Raw genomic sequence first — 23,819 nt, forward strand, 5'->3', positions numbered from 1 at the left:
AGGCCTTGACGATATGTAGTGATCAAAGCCTGCTCATTCCAGCCACTTGCAGCAGCGAGGGTACGAAACTGGAGGGCATAATCAGACACAGTGCGCCTTGCTTTAAATTGCATAATCTCTCACCAATCGACGAATCCCAGGCAGGTTTACCAAAAACTTCCTTGAAGTGGGTTGTAAAACTTGACAAGGACGATACAACGGGGTTATTTAGATTCCAGAGAGGTTCTGCCCATTGCAGTGCTTTTCCGTGAAGCTGAGAGATTATGAAAGCCACCTTCGATCGATCGTCAGGGTATAAGTGCGGTTGCATCTCCAGGACCAGCGAACATTGCAGGAGGAAACTGTTGCAATCCTCCGCCAGACCAGAGAAGGGCGCCGGTTTGGCCATGGGACTGGCGACCGCGGGTGGTGAAGGAGCTGCAGCGGTGGATGCGGAAGTGTTCGCTGGTGTTGTTGCCGTGGAAGTGCCGGTGAAAGTGCGACGAAGTGCATCGACCAACTCTTGAATGGGATCCGGGGTGCTCATGTTGTTACCTGGGCGGTGTTGGTCCGGTCTTCTGTTACGTACAGAAGGGAGCGGAGACACAGGTAAGGGTTAACAGGTTTATTTCAGGTAATACTGAGCGTGAAGCAGAGTGCAGGTGAGTAATGGCAGATGATAAGGTCGATGAGACGATGAACTGGAACTGATACTTGTCTGTGTGTTCTAGGAAGCGTGGATGCCGGGAGACGTGGAGCAGATGAACACACTGAAGATTCACAGGAGACGAGGAGACACAAGGGATCACAGAAGACGCTGGAGACAGGTAAGTAGTCGTGTAACGGGAGTCCTGGAGGTAAGTAAACACTGGTATGTGTCAACGAGACCGGACAGTGACTGAGTGAACTGGCGTGTCTTTTATGTGGCTGTGGTGATGAGTGTGAATGAGCGTCAGGTGTAGCTTGTCAGTACTCAGGAGAGGGAGTGCGTTGTGATTGGGTGAGTGTAGAGCCTGGCGTGTCTGTGACATCTTTGTCATTTGGTTAAAGGCACATTTCTATTATTTATATAGTTAACTATTTATATTAGAATATTAGAATTCGAATATTAAGAATTTATATTACCGCACAGAATTGTGGTCAAAAATGGATTTGGGCCATAATTTTCGCTTGAAATAATAAAGTTCGGAAACACAGACCATGCTGGTAGCAATGATAGAAACATAAATGATATTGCACTCATGACTTGAGTCTCATAGGCCATGAGTGAGTCTCCTCCTGTTAGGAGTTTGTTTTGCTCTCCTTACTGTCCTTTCATCTATACAGTGTCTGATCAGACTGACCAACCCATCTACAGCCCACTCTGATGATGATGCATAATGATGTAATTATTTATTAATTTTTTAAAACTTGTTTAGAAACATAATAATGGGAATTTTTTATATATATATAAATAATATTATTCTCTTTCAGATGTTTAACCCTCTTGTTATAAGCCATTTTCAACATTCACTTTGTGATTTTACATCTAAATCATGCACTATGGTAATTCATCTGAACCTCAAACAGTTCTGTATGACTGTCCTCTTTGTCGTTGTGTTTTTGATTTATGATAACACATGAAAGAGATGAAGCATGAAGCATAAATCATACTTTATCATTTATTCCAGTAGACTGATGATTTGTGACTCTTGCTCAGTCTACACAATAAGCCAACACAAAACAATTGAACATTTTGTCATTTAATTTTACTGTGTATGAAAAATTTGCAGTTTAATTACAATTGATGTTGTGTAAAAATATTGACCAGAGAGGATGCTGGCTGAAATATTTTCAGAGTTAAGATGTGTTTAACTGTCTTTTTAAACCAGGGGTAAAATAAAGCATAGACCAGAGGATTCAGACCTGAGTTTGTGTACACAACCCATATCAAAACATTTATGTTTCTCGAAGAGGTTACTAATATAGAACAGATATAGTACGGAATCCAGCACAGCAGATAAACTGTTACAATGATTCCTAATGTCAGAGCAGCTTTACTCTCAGATTTCCTCCTCGCTGAACCTTCCATTACACATTTACCACCCCTTAGAGAGTTTATAACTTTCACTTGCTGATGTACAACATAGAAAATCCTCAAATATAAAGTTATGATCAGGATACATGGAGACAGAAAAGACAAAATCAGATCATTGACTCTCCAGGCAAAACTAAGTATAATGGAGCATTCGCCATAACACACATTTGATCTGTGTGTGGGGTTAAAATAGCCATTATTAATTACAAAGGCAGTGATATAACCTGAGGAGCAAAACCAGCAGAGACAGATGCTTATTACAGTTTTAGTTGTGGTTATTTTCTGTGGGTACAGTAAAGGGTGACACACAGCCACATAACGATCAACAGCTATTAAAATTAAATTACTGAGAGATACTGATAGGAGCAGTCCAAGGGTATTTATAAACACTCCACACAATATTTCTCCAAAGTACCAGCATGTCTCAATCACTTTAATGGCTTCTATGGGTATCACAATAAGTCCAATAAACAGGTCGGAAACAGCCAGAGAGAGAATAATCAGGTTGGTTGGAGTGTGAAGCTTCTTGAAGTGAGAGATGGAGATGATCACCAGCAGGTTCAGAAACACAGTCCATGCTGACAGCAATGAAAAAAACACATACATGATATTGTATTCATGTCTGGAGCGTTTTCCCTTGATACATGAGGAGTTGATGGCAGGAAAGCAGTATTGAGTCTCATGATCCTCTGTCTCATAGGCCATGAGTGAGTCTCCTCCTGTTAGGAGTTTGTTCTGCTCTCTTTATTGTTGTTTCATTTATACAGTGTCTGGATCAGAGTGACCAACCCATCTAACGCCCACTCTGATGCTGCATAATGATGTAATTATTTAATCATTGCATGTATTATTATATTATTATATTTTGCCACACAATAACAGGCTAAAATGGTGCCAAAGCATTCATTTATATGCTTTTAATTTACATGACAAACTTCTTTTTGCTATTTCTTTTCACATGAATTGTGTTTCTGTCAGTAATCAATATATCCATACATTTCAAGTTATTATATTTTTATTCAATTGCCATACACTTTGAGACCAGATTTTTTCCCTTTAAGTGTCTGTTGTATGCTAATATTCCACAGCACAGTGACTTCTGATCCAGAGGTACAGTATAAAATTTCCCCCCTCATTATCATCTTCAGTTAACATTAAATCAGTTTTAATGGAACGTGCATGATAAGTTATTAAATGCACAATAAACTGTCCAAGACAACATTTTATTATAGTGTCCTTGATATATACTGTATGTTACATGTACTTCCTGTAGTAATAACAGTAAATTATGCACAATTACAGGCAACTAACTCAAAACCAAACCCTAATGCTATAGAAGTACATGTTGTTCATTAATATTACATTAATAGTACTTAAATAAATAATTACACTGGACACCTTAAAATAAAGTGTAACTGAATTTGGTGCTCACATGTTGACAGATGGCTTTCTGTGTGCACACACTTGAAGCACATATAAAGCCGCCTTTCACACAGCATGCAATCCCGAATTGAGTTCTGTGGCTTACTGAACAGTCAAATACACACACTTATGTGTCTAAATGCCGGTCTTGGCGAGTAATTCATAAACACGTTTTAAGTGAAATTCAGCATTTGAAAACTAATGTGTAAATTGGATCTGTGCATTAGGTGACAGCAGCCTAATAAAACTCTAGTATTTTTTTACTTGAATACTTGGCTAAATACCTGAAAAACTTAAATGATGACTTTTCAAATGACTTTATGGCTTGTTGTTAAAGAAATGTTTACCAGAGGGGCTGTTAACACTAGTGCTACATGCAGAGATAATCCTCATGAGGGCAATTTCACTTCCACGTTGGCTTCCAGATTGGCCCACGTTAAGCAATGGCTGAGCTTAACAAGAAGAAGTTGGGGAATCAAAGTCTTTGTACGAATTAAATATGAAAATGTTTGAACTGTATTGGTGATTTATTAGTGAGACTACAAAGCTCTAACTAAGAGCTAAATTATTTTAAAATTAAATTTTCCATGTCTGTTTGGTGCAGCTGTGCATTATCACACTCCATGTAAAACAATGCTTTTCGCGATGTGCTGGGGAAATCATAGGCTGGCAGTTCCCTTCTCACACAGACCTGATCCGCTGATTCATAATGAGAAGACGGACAGCTCGCACCCTGGACCTGATCTGATCGACCAAAACGCATTTTAATACCAGGTGTAAACAGGGCCATACACTCCACTGAATGAGATGAACTCCACAAGATGAATTGATGAACATTGTAATAATTTGTGACCTTGAATTCAAATAAGACATTGTGTAATTCAGATGTTTATGCTGATTTTAAATATGTATTAGTGGTTCAACGGATCACAAAACTCACGGTTCGGATCATATCACGGCTATTAAGTCACGGATCAGATAATTTTTCGGATCAGCAGAAAAAAAAAAAAAAATTGGGGGGTGGTGGGTAACTTTGCATTTATTACTTAGCCCACTTTAACTACTCCGATACCACAGCAGAAACTACTAGCCTAATACATTATTAAAGGCAAGTGAACAGACTGTAAAAAGAACAAATACTGTACACCAGTTACAAGCATAGATAAATACAACATAAAGTTACAAATAAAGTATAAGGTCTAACTGTAGTATTAATTTTTGTGTACAGAAATGTAATAATTAAATGTAAAATGACACTGTTCACTGTATAAATTTAATATAGATTAATCTTTGTTAAAGCTGTGTTTTGTTGTTTGATTTACATGACAGACAACAGCAGGTATTTATAGGTTGCTGTCACTTTAAGAGTAAGACCCCATGCACGCACACATCCGATAGATACACATCCGAATTCTCACCTCGTTCAATTAAGACATAACCGAATGTGTTTACGAGAATACTTGCCGAGAGGGGTATTTTGACTGACATAATGTCCATGACGTGCATGTGTCCATCCAAGTGCACTGAGGACGCGAAAGTGAAATCAATTTGGAATTCGCGAGCTATCTGAAACGCACCTCTCTCTCTCTCTCTGTGCGTGCGCGAACCTTGTATGTATGTGCGTCTGTGCGCACCGATAACAGTGTGGCGTGCGATAGCCTACCGAATTAAATCCTCTTTTGCCTCTTCTAGCGCTGGAATGGTTTTATATCTATTTAATATGTGAACTAGCACGACAAAACACGTGCAAATGATAACCTTTCACTCTATTGCGGGTAAACTTGCAATTGATCCGCGAATCACATGCGTGCCGAACCGTGGGGCTTGGTCCTCACGGATCAACAACGATCTGTTTAAAGGTGCAATATGTAAGAATTTTACAGTAAAATATCCAAAAAAACGCTAGGCCAGTGTTATATATTCTGTTCACTTGAGTACTTACAATATCCCAAATGTTTCCAACTATTGAGAAAATTGCAGTTTTAACCAAGGCTCTGGGTCGTGTGAGGAGTCGCCTGTCAATTGCGTCATATTGCAGTTTTATTTTGTAGAAACCATGGAAACACCAAAGAGGCTTTAATATATTACATTTTAATAGACAAGGGAACAACTGTTTTCATATATTTATAGACATAAAACTATTTATTGTTATAGCTCAACACGTTAAGTCTTATTGTTCAAATTTAATTTGTTTTGATTTTTTGCGAGTACCATGCTTTACCATGCCTCAGGGAAAAACACTATTTTGTCAAATAGCTAACATATCATAATCATATGCAACTTTATTTTTAGTAACAGTAATACAGCATTTTTTCCATCATACAATACATTTTAAAATTAATTCCATGCCATTTATCAACACAAGCCATCCAGCATTTAATATGATATTCTAAAATCGATCTAGCTTACTGCAGTGTGTAACAGTGTCTCACAGCAGCAACCGAGCGAACGCTCAGAGTAACGTTATAACATCATTTTCAACACACTCAAATGTATCTAATATGATAAACAGAGCTGTGTTACCTCATACTCATGACCAGAAAAGCGGAAGTGGCGCCGGCGACTGTGGCATAATAAAAGTTCTGCTGCTCGCGAGACGTGTGTTGCGCAATCGCTCCAGCGGCCTCATTCAGCTCCCACAACACTCGGTCCTGCTCTGCTTCATACTACGGTAACGTTAATAATCGCATCCATTAACATAATTTCTGCCTGAGTCCTATCCCGATTATTTTCCACCAGCTTGTGAGTTGAAGACCACATGTCCTAAGATTCTGCGCTCAAACTTGGCATCATCAAGCTACATCTTTGTTTTGAATAGGCATCTAGCAACCTCTAGCGGACAGAAAATGTTACATATTGCACCTTTAACCACTAGTAAGTATTGTTACATTTTTACTTTTATAAATGTGTTCAAATTGTAACACTCCTTTTTTAGCAATTGTGGTAATTCTGTCTAATCGCTTGTAAAAAATAATTATTTTGTTATGCTAAATGCACATTTGTCTAGTTTGTAACCATTACTAAAGCCACCAATACTTATGACACCATAATGATACAAATTTTAAGTCTTGACAACATAAATTACTTGGCTTGAAAACTGAGGCAATCAGTTTCCTCACTTTTTCTAACATACAGTGATGGGAAAAAAAGGTACAGATACACAGACTATCAGAACTCAGAACTCATGTGCAGTGCAGCTAGAACTACCACTAAATGATGACAGTCATTGTTTACCTATCAGCATTACTGGGACAAGTAAGCTAAGAAATCAAATCTTGTCATTTGGCACATTTATATTATTTATATAGTTTACTATTTATATTAGAATATTAGAGTTTGAATATAAAGAATTTATATAACCGCACAGAATTGTGGTCAAAAATTGATTTGGGCCATAATTTTTGCTTAAAATAATAAAGTTCACAAACACAGAACATGCTGATAGCAATGATAGAAACATAAATGATATTGCACTCATGACTTGAGTGTTATCCCTTGATACATGATGATTTGATGGCAGGAAAGCAGTATTGAGTCTCATGATCCTCTGTCTCATAGGCCATGAGTGAGTCTCCTCCTGTTAGGAGTTTGTGCTGCTCTTATTACTGTCCTTTCATTTATACAGTGTCTGATCAGACTGACCAACCCATCTACCGACCACTCTGATGATGACGCATAATGATGTAATTATTTCTTAATTTTTTAAAACTTGTTTAGGTACATAATAATGGGATTTTTTTAATATATATATATATAATATTATTCTCTTTCAGATGTTTTAACCCTCTTGTTATAAGCCATTTTCAACATTCACTTTGTGATTTTACATCTAAACCATGCACTATGATAATACATCTAAACCTTAAACAGTTCTGTATGACTGTCCTCTTTTTGTCATTGTGTTTTTGATTTATGATGACACATGAAAGTGATGAAGCTTAAAGTACATAATACTTTATAATTTATTCCAGTAGACTGATGATTTGTGACTCTTGCTCAGTCTACACAATAAGCCAACACAAAACAATTGAACATTTTGTCACTTAATTTTACTGTGTGTGAAAAGTTTGCCTAGTACCAGTTTAATTACAATTGATGTTCTGTAAAAATATTGACCAGAGAGGATGCTGGCTGAAATATTTTCAGAGTTAAGATGTGTTTAACGGTCTTTTTAAACCAAGGGTAAAAAAAAGCATAGACCAGAGGATTCAGACCTGAGTTTGTGTACACAACCCATATCAAAACATTTATGTTTCTCGAAGAGGTTACTAATATAGAACAGATATAGTACGGAATCCAGCACAGCAGATAAATTGTTACAATGATTCCTAATGTCAGAGCAGCTTTACTCTCAGATTTCCTCCTCACTGAACCTTCCATTACACATTTAACACCCTTTAGAGAGTTTATAATTTTCACTTGCTTATGTACAACATGGAAAATCCGCAAATATAAAGTTATGATCAGGATACATGGAGACAAAAAGGACAAAATCAGATCAATGACTCTCCAGGCAAAACTAATTATAATGGTGCATTCGCCATAACACACATTTGATCTGTGTGTGGTGTTAAAATAACCATTATTAATTACAAGGGTAGTGTTATAAGCTGAGGAGCAAAACCAGCAGAGACAGATGCTTATTAAAGTTTTAGTTGTGGTTATTATTTGTGGGTACAGTAAAGGGTGACACACAGCCACATAACGATCAATAGCAATTAACACTATATTACTAAGAGATGATGAAAGAATCAGACTGAGGGTCATAGTAAACAATCCACAGACATTGTTTCCAAAGTACCAACATGTCTCAGTCAGTTTAATGGCTTCTATGGGTATCACAATAAGTCCAATAAGCAGGTCTGAAACAGCCAGAGAGAGAATAATCAGGTTGGTTGGTGTGTGAAGCTTCTTGAAGTGAGAGATGGAGATGATCACCAGCAGGTTCAGAAACACAGTCCATGCTGACAGCAATGAAAAAAACACATACATGATATTGTATTCATGTCTGGAGCGTTTTCCCTTGATACATGATGAGTTGATGGCAGGAAAGCAGTATTGAGTCTCGTGTTCCTCTGTCTCATAGGCCATGAGTGAGTCTCCTCCTGTTAGGAGTTTGTTCTGCTCTCTTTATTGTTGTTTCATTTATACAGTGTCTGGATCAGAGTGACAAACCCATCTACCGCCTACTCTGATGATGCATAATGTTGTAATTATTTAATCATTGTATGTATTATTATATTTAGCCACACAATGACAGGGTAAAACAGTGCCAAAGCTTTCATTTATATGTATATGCTTTTAATTTACATGACAAACATATTTTTCCTATTTCTTTTCACATGAATTGTGTTTCTGTCAGTAATCAATATCTATATATTACAAGTTTTTTTTTTTTTTTCAACTGTCTTATACTTTGAGACCAGATTTTTTCCCTTTAAGTCGTTGTTGTATGCTAATATTCCACAGCACAGTGACTTCTGATCCCCCCTCATTATCATCTTCAGTTAACATTAAATCAGTTTTAAAGGAACGTGCAGGATAAGTTATTAAAAGCACAATAATCCGTGCAAAAGAACATTTTATTATAGTGTCCTTGATATATACTGTATGTTACATGTACTTCCTGTAGTAATAACAGTAAATTATGCACAATTATAGGCAACTAACTCGAAACCAAACCCTAATGCTATAGAAGTACATGTTGTTCATTAAGATTACTCAGTACTTTAATAAATAATTACTCTGGACACCTTAACATAAAGTGTAACTGAATTTGGTGCTCACATGTTGACAGATGGCTTTCTGTGTGCACATACTTGAAGCACATATAAAGCCACCTTTCAGACAGCATGTGATCCCGAATTGAGCTCTGTGGCTTACTGAACAGTCAAATACACACACTCATGCGTCTAAATGCCGGTCTTGGCGAGTATCCTCATAAACACGTTTTAAGTGAAATTCAACATTTAAAAACTAATGTGTAAATTGGATCTGTGCATTAGGTGATAGCAGCCTAATACAACTCTAGTATTTTTTTTTACTTGAATGCTTGGCTAAATACCTGAAAAACTTTTCAAATGACTTTATGGCTTGTTGTTGAAGAAAAGTGTTCTGGAGGGGCTGTTAACACTTGCAGAGATGATCCTCATGAGGGCAATTTCACTTCCACGTTGGCTTCCGGATTGGCCCACGTTGAGCAATGGCTGAGCTTAACAAAAACCAACGTGATCTCATGAGAATACGCGTGTATTTTTACGTAAATTGTGGTTCTACCACACGTACATTTACTTACGTTTTCATACACACAAAAACGTACAACATTGACGTATTTATAGCACTAAAACGTAAAAACACTTACGTATTAACAGCAATAAAAACGTCATGTAACGTAAAGTGTGAATGTATATGAATTGCCATGTATTAATATTAAAATCGTGGCTTTAATGATTTAATGTTTTTAGTCGAATTTATTGAAAGCAGTTTACTCATCTACTTAATATGAAATAACATTTCTGTTCGTGACTTGTGCTGCTCGTTTCGGAGGATTACATAATGTTAAACAAGACTACAATTTAAAACCTTATGATTAAATTTAATTGTAATTGTTTAACCATTTTGTAATATTTAGTTTGTTTGCTGTGCGACACAGAAGGCATTTTCTCCTGCAGCGACTGACAATACAACCATAAGATACACCAAACACAACATAAATTCACAAATCACATCAATTTTATTTGTTCGCTGTACTCCAAATCTTTAGAATCCATATGTTTGTGAGGAACAGATCCAAATTCAGCCCTTTATCCATCGATCTTCATTTTGATTCTCAGCAACAGCGCCCGTCACAGTCAAAGCTCGCGCTCGTTATGATTCAAATTTGAAAGTAGCGCCACCCTCGAGAAGCGTTACGACATGGTTTACGGCACTGATATCGAACGCTCATTGGTTCTCCCCTGTTTCGTCACAGATTACGACATGCCGTGTTTCAGTGGATTGACATTTGAAATGAGTGCGCGCCTTCATGGAGAGAAGCCGGATTCATCATATTTTCATGGATTAATAAGTTAAATTCTGCTCTGTACCCTATAAAAAACTATTACCGCCAGAGAGGACTGTGACTGGAACTCATCATCATTTGAAGTACTTTTGGTACCACTTTTGACATTTTCGCAAAAAATAAATGATTGTAATTACGATTATTTTTCTGTCATTCTTTTATTTATATTAGTAGGTAGTTTAAAGAAATGGTTATGGGTAGGTTTAGGGGTAGGTGTAGGATTAGTGGCTCAAAATATCATTTTAATGTTATATTTTTACTAAAATTGTAATTTTCCTACACATTTCTGCACATTATGTTTCTTTTAACATTCTGTATAAAATGGGTAGGTTTAGGTTCGGGATGGGGTTTAGGGATCTTACATTTATCTACAAAACGATAAAAGGGAAATTATACATATATCTTTAAGACATGATAAGATTCGTAAATATTTTACGTTTTTTCGCTGTAAAAAGGTAAGTATTTTTACGTTTTAGTGCCATAATTACGTCAATATTGTACGTTTTAGCACCTTTCTAAACGTACAAAAATGTACGTTTTGTGTCTTTGAAAGTTACGTATTAATACCTACGTATTAACAATGAGACCAGGCTGAAAAAACAAGTTGGGGAATCAAAGTCTTTGTACGAATTAAATATCATGGAAATTTTTAAACTGTATTGGTGACTTATTGGTGAGACTACATAGGTCCCCTTTAATAATTTACTACAGCATTGAACCCATCCAATAAACTAATGCAAAAGTCATGTGAATTTATCAAATCAAAATTTGATAAATTCATATGATTTGATATGCATTTATATATAAAAATTATAAAAAGGTAAACGTGTGTGAACTGCCAAAGCCAATTGGACAATTAATCAAAGGGATTGATTCGAAAACAATCAATTCATATTTTTATTCTTAGGGCTTCACTGTTAATTCTTTTGTGTGTTGCTCCACCCCTTAAATTCATTTTGGGTGAATTTGAAGTTACTCTGTTTCAGATGTTTTAACCCTCTGAGGCCGGGGGACTCAACAGGCGGCCTGAAGTTTCTTTATTTTTGCATCATTTAAATGATGTTGACAATCCTGCAATAAACTGCACTCTTGCTAAAACTGCCAGTATAATCAAGGAAGCTGACAGCACTCCACAATGAATCACTTATTTACATTGTGTTTACACTGTTGGTTATGAGAGGATTTGTGAGCCTGTGACTGAACAAAAAACAACCCTGTTTTGAGCGGATTCTGACTAAATTAAGGGTAGAGGTAATAATAATAATAATAATAATTAAACCTTTGTAAAGTGACCCTGAGTATAAACAGGCACTATAAAAAGTATTAAAAAGGCATGGTGCAGAATAAAAAGACTATAAAAAGGTGCGACGTTCTTGTTTAACTGACAGACTGTCTCAGATCAGCCAGTGAGCAACAGTCAGACCTGAAATTACTTGTGAAAAGAATGCAGACTCAGAGTTTTTACTACTAATTTAATTTACTTTTCATCACTTCTTGTTAAGTATATTTGCTCAAGAATGTTTTTTTTATTTATTTTGGCATTTTTTTCATACTCTTAGTATGAATAATTTTTTTTTTTTTCATTAAGAATACAGCAAGACAAACTATTAATCCTTTTTTTTTTTTTTAAAATGCTGATTTTTTATTTTTTTTATTTTCAAGTTGACACTTTAAATATGGCAACCATTAAAGAACTAGAAAGACTTATCTAGGAAATAAACTGCATTTGTAAATACTCAGTAAAACTACAAATAATAAATAAAAGTCTTACGATGGAAGTTGTAATTTGTGGCCCTTTGCATTTTATGTGGTTTAAATGCAGCCCTCTTGGCCCTTGAAATTGAGTACCCCTGCTCTGAGGCATGTTTATCATTCACCATTTTAAGTGATCGAGCCATTTTAATCATTCACTTTGTGATGAACCACCATAATATGCTTGACCTATACATATAGTTCTATATGACTGTCCTCTTTTTGTCATTGTGTTTTTGATTTATGACAAAACAGATTCAAAATGACTGATGAAAGTGAAGCACTGATGAAAGAAGTACATAATATCTACCTTTATCATTTATTTCAGTATATTAAAGGTTTGTGATTCTTGCTCAATTTACTTAATAAGCTAATGAAACAACTGAACATTGTTACTGTCACAGTCACCGTCTGTAGCACCTCCCCCGGACTCCATTTCCCAGCATCCCTCTGATTTCACACCTGCACCCAGTCAGCTCATCATGGATTCCCTACACCTGCACATCCTCATCAGCACTCCCTTTAAAGACTCTCTCCTCCTGCACTCCCTTGTCTGTTCTCGTCTTTGCTTAGTTGGTTGTTTTGTTTCCTGTTCCTGAGTGTTTTGTGTTATAGTCTTGTGAATAAACCTTTGCTGCTGCAAATTAGATCCTGCATCCTCTCCTTGTTTGCAACCAACCCTGACAGTTACTTTTTTACTGTGTAAAAAAAACTTTGCTTAATTGTTAAATTCTGACAAAACTTGCATTGCATCAGTGTGAGAATTATACAAGCATACATACTATTAAGATACATGAAGTGTAAATTACAAAGATAAACTGTTTATCTACCTTTATGACTTAATAACAATATTGCAGTTTATTTGAAATTCCTCTCATGGTTTTACCTATTTAATTACTATTGATTTTGTGTAAAAATATTGACCAGAGAGGATGCTGGCTGAAATATTTTCAGAGTTAGAATGTGTTTAACAGTCTTTTTAAACCAGGGATAAAATAAAGCATAGACCAGAGGATTCAGACCTGAGTTAACATACACGACCCATGTCAAAACATTTATGACTGTGGTAGAGATTGCTGATATAGAACAGATATAGTATGGAATCCAGCACAGCAGATAAACTGTCACAATGATTCCTAATGTCAGAGCAGCTTTAGTCTCAGATTTCCTCTTCATTGAACCTTCCATTAAACATTTACCACCCTTCATCAGAGAGTTTATAACTTTCACTTGCTGATGTGCAACATAAAATATCCTCAAATATAAAGTTATGATCAGGGTACAAGGAAAAATAAAAAACATGAACAGATCAATGACTCTCCAGGCAAAACTCATCATAATAAAACACTCTCCATAACACATGTCTGTTCTGAGTGAAGTGTCAAAATATCCATTATTAACTGCAAAGGCAGTGTTATAAGCTGAGGAGCAAACCCAGCTCAGACAGATGCTTATTGCAGTTTTAGTTGTGGTTATTTTCTGTGGGTACAGTAAAGGGTGACACACAGCCACATAACGATCAATAGCTATTAAAACTAAATTACTAAGGGATGCTGAAAGAAACACCGCAATAAATATTGAATAGAGTCCACAGAAAGTGTGACCAAAGTACCAACACGTTTCAATCAGCTTGGTGCCCTCTATGGGCATGACAAATCCAATAAGAAGATCAGCCGCAGCCAGAGAGAGAATAATCAGGTTGGTTGGAGTGTGAAGCTTCTTGAAGTGAGAGATGGAGATGATCACCAGCAGGTTCAGAAACACAGTCCATGCTGACAGCAGTGATACAAACACATACATGGTATTGTATTCATGTCTGGAGCGTTTTCCCTTGATACATGATGAGTTGATAGCAGGAAAGCAGTATTGAGTCTCATGATCCTCTGTCTCATAGGCCATGAGTGAGTCTCCTCCTGTTAGGAGTTTGTTCTGCTCTCCTTACTGTCCTTTCATTTATACAGTGTCTGGCTCAGACTGGCCCACCCATCTACTGCCCTCTCTGATGCTGCATAATCATTTGTTTTATATGTATGATTTACATAAAAATGAAACAAATACACAAGAATTAAAAGACTGATATAAAATGCATTAAAACAGTTAAGAAAATACAGTGCAATCAGTTCATAAAAATAGAAATAGCAATAAAAGTAGAGAATATTAAAACTGTTTAGAATAAAAAAAGAGGATACATAAGTAAAATACAGTGCAGTCAGTTTGGACACAGCACAGTGCTCATTCAGTAAATGCACAACTAAACAGATGTGTTTTGAGTCTGGATTTGAATGTGGCTACTGTTGGAGCTGATCTCTTCTGGAAGAGATATGGTGTGATATGTTCATATTTTCTGGTTCTTCTCAGAATCCTGGCAGCAGCATTCTGTATGAGCTGCAGCTGTCTTATAGTCTTTTTGGGAAGGCCAGTGAGGAGTCCATTACAATAATCCACCCTGCTGGTGATGAAAGCATGAACACGTTTCTCTAAGTCTTGACTGGGAAAAAAGCATCTAATTCTTGCAGTATTTTTTAGATTAGAATATGCTGATTTTGTTATTGCTTTTACATGACTACTGAAACTAAGGTCTGACTCCAAAATCACACCAAGATATCTGATTTGATTTTTTTCTTGTTTGACCCATAGAGTCAAGGTATATGTTCACCTTAAGAACTTGATCTTTGTTTCCAAATGCAGTGACTTCAGTTTTCTCTTTGTTTAACTGAAGAAAGTTTTGGCAGTAAGGGTAAGCTTAGAGAATGCACAGCTGCACATGCCTGGTTGTTAACGTTTGGTAAGCGTTCTCTTTCCCAGGGGGATATGGATGCTACGGAGGCCACATCCTACCCAAAGAGGAGGTACCCATGTGGAAATACACTATATTACCAAAAGTATTGGGACAATACTTACTTAATGCTTCAGCATACCAAGACATTTTGGACAATTTCATGCTCCCAACTTTGTGGGAACAGTTTGGGGATCGCCACTTCCTGTTCCAACATGACTGCGAACCAGTGTACAAAGCAAGGTCCATAAAGAAATGGATGAGCGAGTTTGGTGTGGAGGAACTTGACTGGCCTGCACAGAGTCCTGACCTCAACCCGATAGAACAGCTTTGGGATGAATTAGAGCGGAGACTGCGAGCCAGGCCTTCTTGCCAACATCAGTGCCTGACCTCACAAATGCACTTCTAGAAGAATGGTCAAAAATTCCCATAAACACACTCCTAAACCTTGTGGAAAGCCTTCCCAGAAAAGTTGAGGCTGTTATAGCTGCAAAGGGTGGGCCAACTCGATATTAAACCTTACGGATCAAGAATGGGATGTCATTAAAGCTCATGTGCACATAAAGGCAGGCGTCCCAAAACTTTTGGCAATATAGTGTACATCCCAAGGACTCACCAGAGGTGAGTGCTACACAGGAAAAAAAAAAGCTTTTGTGGTGGGCTCCACCAAAGGGGGTTCTACCTATCACACAGTGACCAGTGACAGAGCTAGCACTGTCGAGTGGAAGACACTGGGTTCGCTGATAGGAAAACGACCAGTGGAAAACATTGTATGGGGTCACCGAAGGGAACCACTACATACATAACACCAACCACATTACAAGTGCTAACCTGCAGAGTGGCAGCTTCACAAGTAATGGGCCTGGTATCGAGTTCCTCCACCAAACACCAAACATCTATCAGAAGGTGGTAAGATGATGGAGAGAGGTGGCCTATAAGGTTCACCATTCCAGGGGAAATGAACTAGACCTAAGAGCGCACGTTATCACCTCGGAGAGGGGAAAGAGAGGGAAACTAACCCTTTAAAGTCCAGGTGGTGGCTATTAGAACCCGGTTCACCCGAGAACCGAGATGAACGGCGAGATGAAGTGATGGTGGAGCCATCCACATATGTACTAGGAATTTAGTTTTTCTATACAAAAAAATGCTTGTCATATGGTGTTACAAGCAGGGAATTACCGAATGAGTACATATTTCTGTGACACAACAGCCGGTAAACTTGAGCATGGTTTGAGTGGCCGTATAAGATACAAACAAGTACAAATTAATTTCTTTGTAGATTATATAACAGCAACTTGGAACACAGACAAAACAGGAAAGGTAAGAAACAATATTGGAGAAAAAAGCATATTAATGTAATAGCCGCAAACGAGTATTGGACCTAACTTTAGTCAGTGGTGACATAATATCCGATTCTTGTAAAATTGGCCTTAGTGAATCATTCATTAAAGGTGCGAAACAAACATGGTTTGTGATTTAATAAATATTTAATAATTCACTATAGCAATAAATCCATCCAATAAACTAATACAAAAGTCATATGAATTTATATATAAAAATTATAAAAAGGTAAAAGTATGTGAACTGCTAAAGCCAACTGGATAATTTATCAAAAAAATTGTTTACATTAATGTTAGCTGTGTTTGGCTCATAAAAACATTAGAGGTGATGGTTAGTAGTTCCAGTATGGACATTATTTATTCACATCACTTTATATGAAACAACATATTGCAAACATTAAAGTTACATTAAGATATTTCATATTTTTATTGTTAGGCTCCACTGTTAATTTTATTGGTGTAGCTCCAAACTTTGAATTCATTTTGGGTGAATTTGACGTTAAAATCAGATGTTTTAACCCTTCTGAGGCATGTTATAAGCTACTTTAATCATTCAACTTTGTGATGAACCACCATATTACGCTTGACCTGTATACATAGTTCTATATGACTATATGACATGAAAGTGAAGCATGAAGTACATAATATCTACCTTTATCATGTATTTCAGTAGACTGAAGGTTTGTGATTTTTGCTCCGTTTACTTAAGCTAAGAAAACAACTGAACATTAGTTGTTCAGTCACTTTTTTAGTGTGTAAAAAAACTCTGACAAAACTCGCATTGCATCACAGTGTGAGAATTATACAGCAAGTATACATACTATTAAGATACATGAAGTGTAAATTACAAAGATAAACAAATGATCTACCTTTATGACTTAATAACAATATTTCAGTTTATGTGAAATTGCTCTCATAGTTTTACCTATTTAATTACAATTGATGTTGTGTAAAAATATTGACCAGAGAGGATGCTGGCTGAAATATTTTTAGAGTTAGGATGTGTTTAACTGTCTTTTTAAACCAGGTATAAAATAAAGCATAGACCAGAGGATTCAGGCCTGAGTTTGTATAGACAACCCATGTCAAAACATTTATGGTTGTGGAAGAGGTTACTGATATAGAACAGATATAGTATGGAATCCAGCACATCAGATAAACTGTTACAATGATTCCTAATGTCAGAGCTGCTTTACTCTCAGATTTCCTCCTCACTGAACCTTCCATTACACATTTTCCATTCATCAGAGAGTTTATAACTTTCACTTGCTGACGTACTACATGAAAAATCCTCAAATATAAAGTTATGAGCAGGATACAAGGAAAAATAAAAGACATGAACAGATCAGTGACTCTCCAGGCAAAACCCATAATAACAGAACACTCTCCATAGCACATGTTTGTTCTGAGTGAAGTGTCAAAATATCCGTTATTAATTACAGAGGCAGTGTTACAAACTGAGGAACAAATCCAGCTCAGACAGATGCTTATTGCAGTTGTATTGTAGTTGTGGTGATTTTCTGTGGGTACAGTAAAGGGTGACAAACAGCCACACAACGATCAATAGCTATTAAAACTAAATTACTGAGAGATGTAGAAAGAAGCACCGCAATAAATATTAAATAAAGTCCACAGAAAGTGTCCCCGAAGTACCAACATGTCTCAATCAGCCTGGTGCCCTCTATGGGCATAGCAAGTCCCATAAGCAGGTCGAAACAGCCAGAGAGAGAATAATCAGGTTGGTTGGTGTGTGAAGCTTCTTAAAGTGAGAGATGGAGATGATCACCAGCAGGTTCAGAAACACAGTCCATGCTGACAGCAATGATACAAACACATACATGGTATTGTATTCATGTCTGGAGCGTTTTCCCTTGATACATGATGAGTTGATGGCAGGAAAGCAGTATTGAGTCTCATGATCCTCTGTCTCATAGGCCATGAGTGAGTCTCCTCCTGTTAGGAGTTTGTGCTGCTCTCCTTACTGTCCTTTCATTTATACAGTTTCTGAATGAGACTGACCTACCCATCTACCGCCCACTAAATCACTAAATTAAAAATTATAATAAAAACAAAAGCACAAACTATGTGCTAACTGGTAAGAGATAGAATGTACAAGATTGCAAATATATATAAAAACCCGATTCCAAAAAAGTTGGGACGCTGTACAAATTGTGAATAAAAAAGGAATGCAATAATTTACAAATCTCATAAACTTATATTTTATTTACAATAGAATATAGATAACATATCAAATGTTGAAAGTGAGACATTTTGAAATGTCATGCCAAATATTGGCTCATTTTGGATTTCATCAGAGCTATACATTCCAAAAGTTGGGACAGGTAGCAATAAGAGGCCGGAAAATTTAAATGTACATATAAGGAACAGCTGGAGGACCAATTTGCAACTTATTAGGTAAATTGGCAACATGATTGGGTATAAAAAGAGCCTCTCAGAGTGGCAGCGTCTCTCAGAAGTCAAGATGCTTAAGGGTCAAGGCCAAAAAACCATACTGGATGCCCGTGATCTTCGGGCCCTTAGACGGCACTGTATCACATACAGGAATGCTACTGTAATGGAAATCACAACATGGGCTCAGGAATACTTCCAGAAAACATTGTCGGTGAACACAATCTACCGTGCCATTCGCCGTTGCCAGCTAAAACTCTATAGGTAAAAAAAGAAGCCATATCTAAACATGATCCAGAAGCGCAGGCGTTTTCTCTGGGCCAAGGCTCATTTAAAATGGACTGTGGCAAAGTGAAAAACTGTTCTGTGGTCAGACGAATCAAAATGTGAAGTTCTTTTTGGAAAACTGGGATGCCATGTCATCCGGACTAAAGAGGACAAGGACAACCCAAGTTGTTATCAAGCGCTCAGTTCAGAAGCCTGCATCTCTGATGGTATGGGGTTGCATGAGTGCGTGTGGCATGGGCAGCTTACACATCTGGAAAGGCACCATCAATGCTGCAAGGTATATCCAAGTTCTGGAACAACATATGCTCCCATCCAGACGTCGTCTCTTTCAGGGAAGACCTTGCATTTTCCAACATGACAATGCCAGGCCACATACTGCATCAATTACAACATCATGGCTGCGTAGAAGAAGGATCCGGGTACTGAAATCGCCAGCTTGCAGTCCAGATCTTTCACCCATAGAAAACATTTGGCGCATCATAAAGAGGAAGATGCGACAAAGAAGACCTAAGACAGTTGAGCAACTAGAAGCCTGTATTAGACAAGAATGGGACAACATTCCTATTACTAAACTTGAGCAACTTGTCTCCTCAGTCCCCAGACGTTTGCAGACTGTTATAAAAAGAAGAGGGGATGCCACACAGTGGTAAACATGGCCTTGTCCCAACTTGTTTGAGATGTGTTGATGCCATGAAATTTAAAATCAACTTATTTTTCCCTTAAAATGATACATTTTCTCAGTTTAAACATTTGATATGTCATCTATGTTGTATTCTGAATAAAATATTGAAATTTGAAACTTCCACATCATTGCATTCCTTTTTTATTCACAATTTGTACAGTGTCCCAACTTTTTTGGAATCGGGTTTGTATATATATATATATATATTATATAATATATTATAAATATATATACCAGAGTTTGGTGAGAATACGAAACATCTAGAGTCACAACACACACACTGATTGTGTCTTACACAGACAGAGGGTGAATTGAATGGGAGTATATGACTGTATAAAAGTAGTTTCCAGTTACAGAAATTGAATAAAGTAGCTAATCAAACGTTTATTCATTTCCATGGATCAGTTTGAACGTTGTCATCTGTACCGTTTTTAGTAAATCGTTGTTGTGTAAATGTACCCTGAGTCTCCATAGTTTTCCTTGTTAGTTACAATGATGACTAATCACCTTCACCTGTTTCTTGTTAGCCTCTTACCCAGTGTATTTATACCCTTGCATTTCAGTCCTTGTTTGTTGGTCGTTGTCTTTATACTTCAGCACTAAAGCTGTTATGTTCCAGATATTGTTGCAGGTATTAATACATAATGTTTACAGGTACAAAACGTACATTTTTGTACGTTTGGATAGATGTTGAATCGTACAATATGAAGGTATTGACAACATTTAAACGTAATTATTAGGGCTTTTCACACAGCACTTAACACCATATTACAGTCATTCTAAAGACCACTTTTAACCCCAGGTAAAGGAACGTTTCACACTTGTAATTTAGAAGTGGGGTTAGCACCCTGACCCACATTGCGGTGCCAACTTTGTACAGTGTAATGATGCAGTGTTAGAATGTTACGACTAGATGCTTAGCAACGGATAACCAATAGCGTGTGCTTTAGACTATCACAGAAACACTGCGCATTGTATATAAACAGTAAATTCAGTGTTTGAGAGGAAAAATGTCAAATGCTGACAGAGAACTTTGAGAGAAGAAGAGACTGTTTCATTCTTACCTTTAGTCAGAAAAATTCCCATTCACTATGGCAATACAGGATGCGCAATGCTAGAGCTAGCTAGCTAGCCTAAGTAAACAAGTTGCATGCTGTGTTTATCCAATCAGTGACCAATTACTGTGGCCGAATCGCAAAAAAAAAAACACGCATTTAATCCCCTCAAGAGTCAAGCGCACTAGTTCAAACGTCAGATTCTATCATCCTGAAAAGAATCATACGAGACCAGCACGAATGCATCGCTATGAGAGCCAAAACACAGTCGTGTAAACGCTAACTACTATCGCTCAGGAGAGAACAGAAAGAAAACAGCTTCTTACCGGTCTCATGTAATCAGTTTCGTGAAAGCCTCATACCTAGCACATCCAGCTTCTTTGACTCTTCAAAATTCCACCCAAATGCACGTCCCACATCCCTTGAGAATAGGGATGAAGCAAACTGAGCTTTTTCATTGAAAAGTCCTCACAATGCGTGCATTCAGCTCCCTATGAGAACTAAACGCACATGCTCCTTACACATACATCAAACAAATGGATCCTGAAGACAAGAAAAGCCACTTTTCCACCATTGGGCCGAACGGTTCTCATTGCGTAACCGTTCCATCGTGCCGATCCGGACCAGCTGGTGCAGTTACAGATTCGTTTTCCACTGTGGGGCTGATAACAGCCGCTTTTTGGAATGTAATATAAAAGCGTCAGTCGTTGCCTTGGTAACGGAACGGTTTACTTATGATAGGAGATGTAATAACGACCGCGTTATGGCAGATGATTAGATATTTCTTTTAATTTTATTATTAATTTGTGTTTACGTCACTCAAATAGAGTGCTTATCCAGCTACGGAGAAACTGGTAGCCAGGCAACAGACAAGTGACCAATCCTGAGTGGCGTCACTTCACGGATTCTACCAGAACGACAACCGTGCCGAGAATTCTGGGCTGAGAACGGTTTGTAATCGTGTCGTGCCGTACCAGGCTCCAGTGGAAACACAACTGGAACCGTTCCTTACCATTCTAAGAACCGTTCGACCCCACAGTGGAAAAGCGGCTAATGTGTCCTACAGTTGTTCTACGTGTTCCACAGGTGCCCTTATATACCCACAGTCGCATCTGTAGTGACGTCATAGGCTATATTTATTTTGCCACATTATCTTGTCTTTTTTTTGTACAAATGACAGATTAACATTTCCCCTCAATTCAATTTGCTGATGATACGAGTACTTATAATAGCTTGACGTATTCTAGACAAATATGCCCTGATTGGTGTTCTTAAATGACAGTGGGCTGAATGAACCAATGACATTTTACTTAATATTTTTAAGATTCATTAACATGTTGTGTCCATAAGTGAATTGTGTTGTGGACTACTATTTGGAAAGAAAGTCTAAACTTGAGTCTGTTGTGTTATGACGTAATATGTGTGAGAACGCAAGTGAAGAGTAAACAAGATGAATGGAGTTTGCTACTTCTGTCTCGTGTGCTTCATTGTTTTAGAACTCCTGACAGATACCACACCTAGTCAAAGCAACAAATCGAGGCAACAAATTCTTAATTTGCAGCTGCAATATCCATTTTTCTTCTGCATGTTATGTGAAAAATTCCCAATGCTTTATCAGATTTTCTGCACAATTCATGTAATGTCATCTTTGGCCTTTGTAAAAGGGTTAGGAGAGGCCATTGTTTGTTTGTTTGTTTGTTTTTGTGGTTCTAAACACTAAATCTTAATGATTTTTTCAAACTTTATTCATATTTCCCCCCTCCAAATTCACTTATAGTTGAATATATATATATATATATATATATATATACACAGGTGCTGGTCATATAATTAGAATATCATCAAAAAGTTCATTTTTTTATTATAAATTATTTTTAAAAATGAAACTTTCATATATTCTAGATTCCCTACATGTAAAGTAAAACATTTCAAAAGTTTTTTTTTTTAAATTTTGATGATTAGACCGTACAGCTCATGAAAGTCCAAAATCCAGTATTTCAAAATATTAGAATATTTCCTAAGATCAATCAAAAAATGGATTTGCAAAACAGAAAAGTTCAAGTTCTTTAAAGTATGTTCATTTGTGCACTCAATACTTGATCGGCAGGACATATTACAGCAAATGACTTGCTCCTAGCACAAATTACTGCATCAGTGAAGTGTGGCATGGAAGTGATCAGCCTGTGGCACTGCTGAGGCACTATTGAGCCTTCAGATCATCTGTTTATTGTTGGATCGACTGTTTCTCATCTTTCTCTTGAAAATATCCCATAGATTCAGGTCAGGCATATTGGCTGGCCAATAAAGCACAGTAATATCATGCTCAGCAAACCACTTGGAAGTGGTTTTTGCACTGTGGGCAGGTGCTAAAGTCCTGCTGGAAAAGGAAATCAGCATCTCCATAAAGCTTGTCAGCAGATGGAAGCATAAGTGCTCCAAAATCTCCTGGAAGATGGCTGCATTGACTTTGCACTTGATAAAACACAATGGACCTACACCAGCAGACGTCACGGCCCCCCCAAATCATTATTGACTTCAGAAACTTCACACTAGACTTCAAGCAGCTTGGATTCTGTGCCTCTCCAGTCTTCCTTCAGACTCTGGGACCATGATTTCAACATGAAATGCAAAATTTACTTTTATCTGAAAAGAGGACTTTCGACCACTGTTCACTGTCCAGTTCTTTTTCTCCTTAGCCCAGGTAAGATGCTTCTGACGTTGTCTCTGGTTCAGAAGTGGCTTGGTAGTCCTTTTCCTGAAGATGTCTGAGTGTGGTGACTCTTGATGTGCTGACTCCGGCTTCATTCTACTCATTGTGAAGCTCTCCCAAGTGTTTGAATTGGCTTTACTTGACAGTATTCTCAAGCTTGCGGTCATCCCTGTTGCTTGTGCACCTTTGCCTACCCAATTTCTTCCTTCCAGTCAACTTTGCATTTAATATGCTTTGATATACACTCTGTAAACAGCCATCCCATTCAG

At 37.3% G+C, this 23,819-nt stretch overlaps 4 pseudogenes; all 4 read right to left on the reverse strand.

Moving 5' to 3' along the window:
- Positions 1-1,756: 1,756 nt before the first annotated feature.
- Positions 1,757-2,815, reverse strand: LOC127521039 (trace amine-associated receptor 13c-like; annotated as a pseudogene).
- A 4,749-nt stretch (positions 2,816-7,564) lies between these two features.
- Positions 7,565-8,623, reverse strand: LOC127521042 (trace amine-associated receptor 13c-like; annotated as a pseudogene).
- Positions 8,624-13,187: 4,564 nt separating this feature from the next.
- On the reverse strand, positions 13,188-14,243 carry LOC127521023 (trace amine-associated receptor 13c-like; annotated as a pseudogene).
- A 3,096-nt stretch (positions 14,244-17,339) lies between these two features.
- Positions 17,340-18,399, reverse strand: LOC127521089 (trace amine-associated receptor 13c-like; annotated as a pseudogene).
- Positions 18,400-23,819: the final 5,420 nt, after the last annotated feature.

This window comes from Ctenopharyngodon idella, chromosome 10 (assembly GCF_019924925.1).
Source record: "Ctenopharyngodon idella isolate HZGC_01 chromosome 10, HZGC01, whole genome shotgun sequence".
NCBI lineage: Eukaryota > Metazoa > Chordata > Actinopteri > Cypriniformes > Xenocyprididae > Ctenopharyngodon > Ctenopharyngodon idella.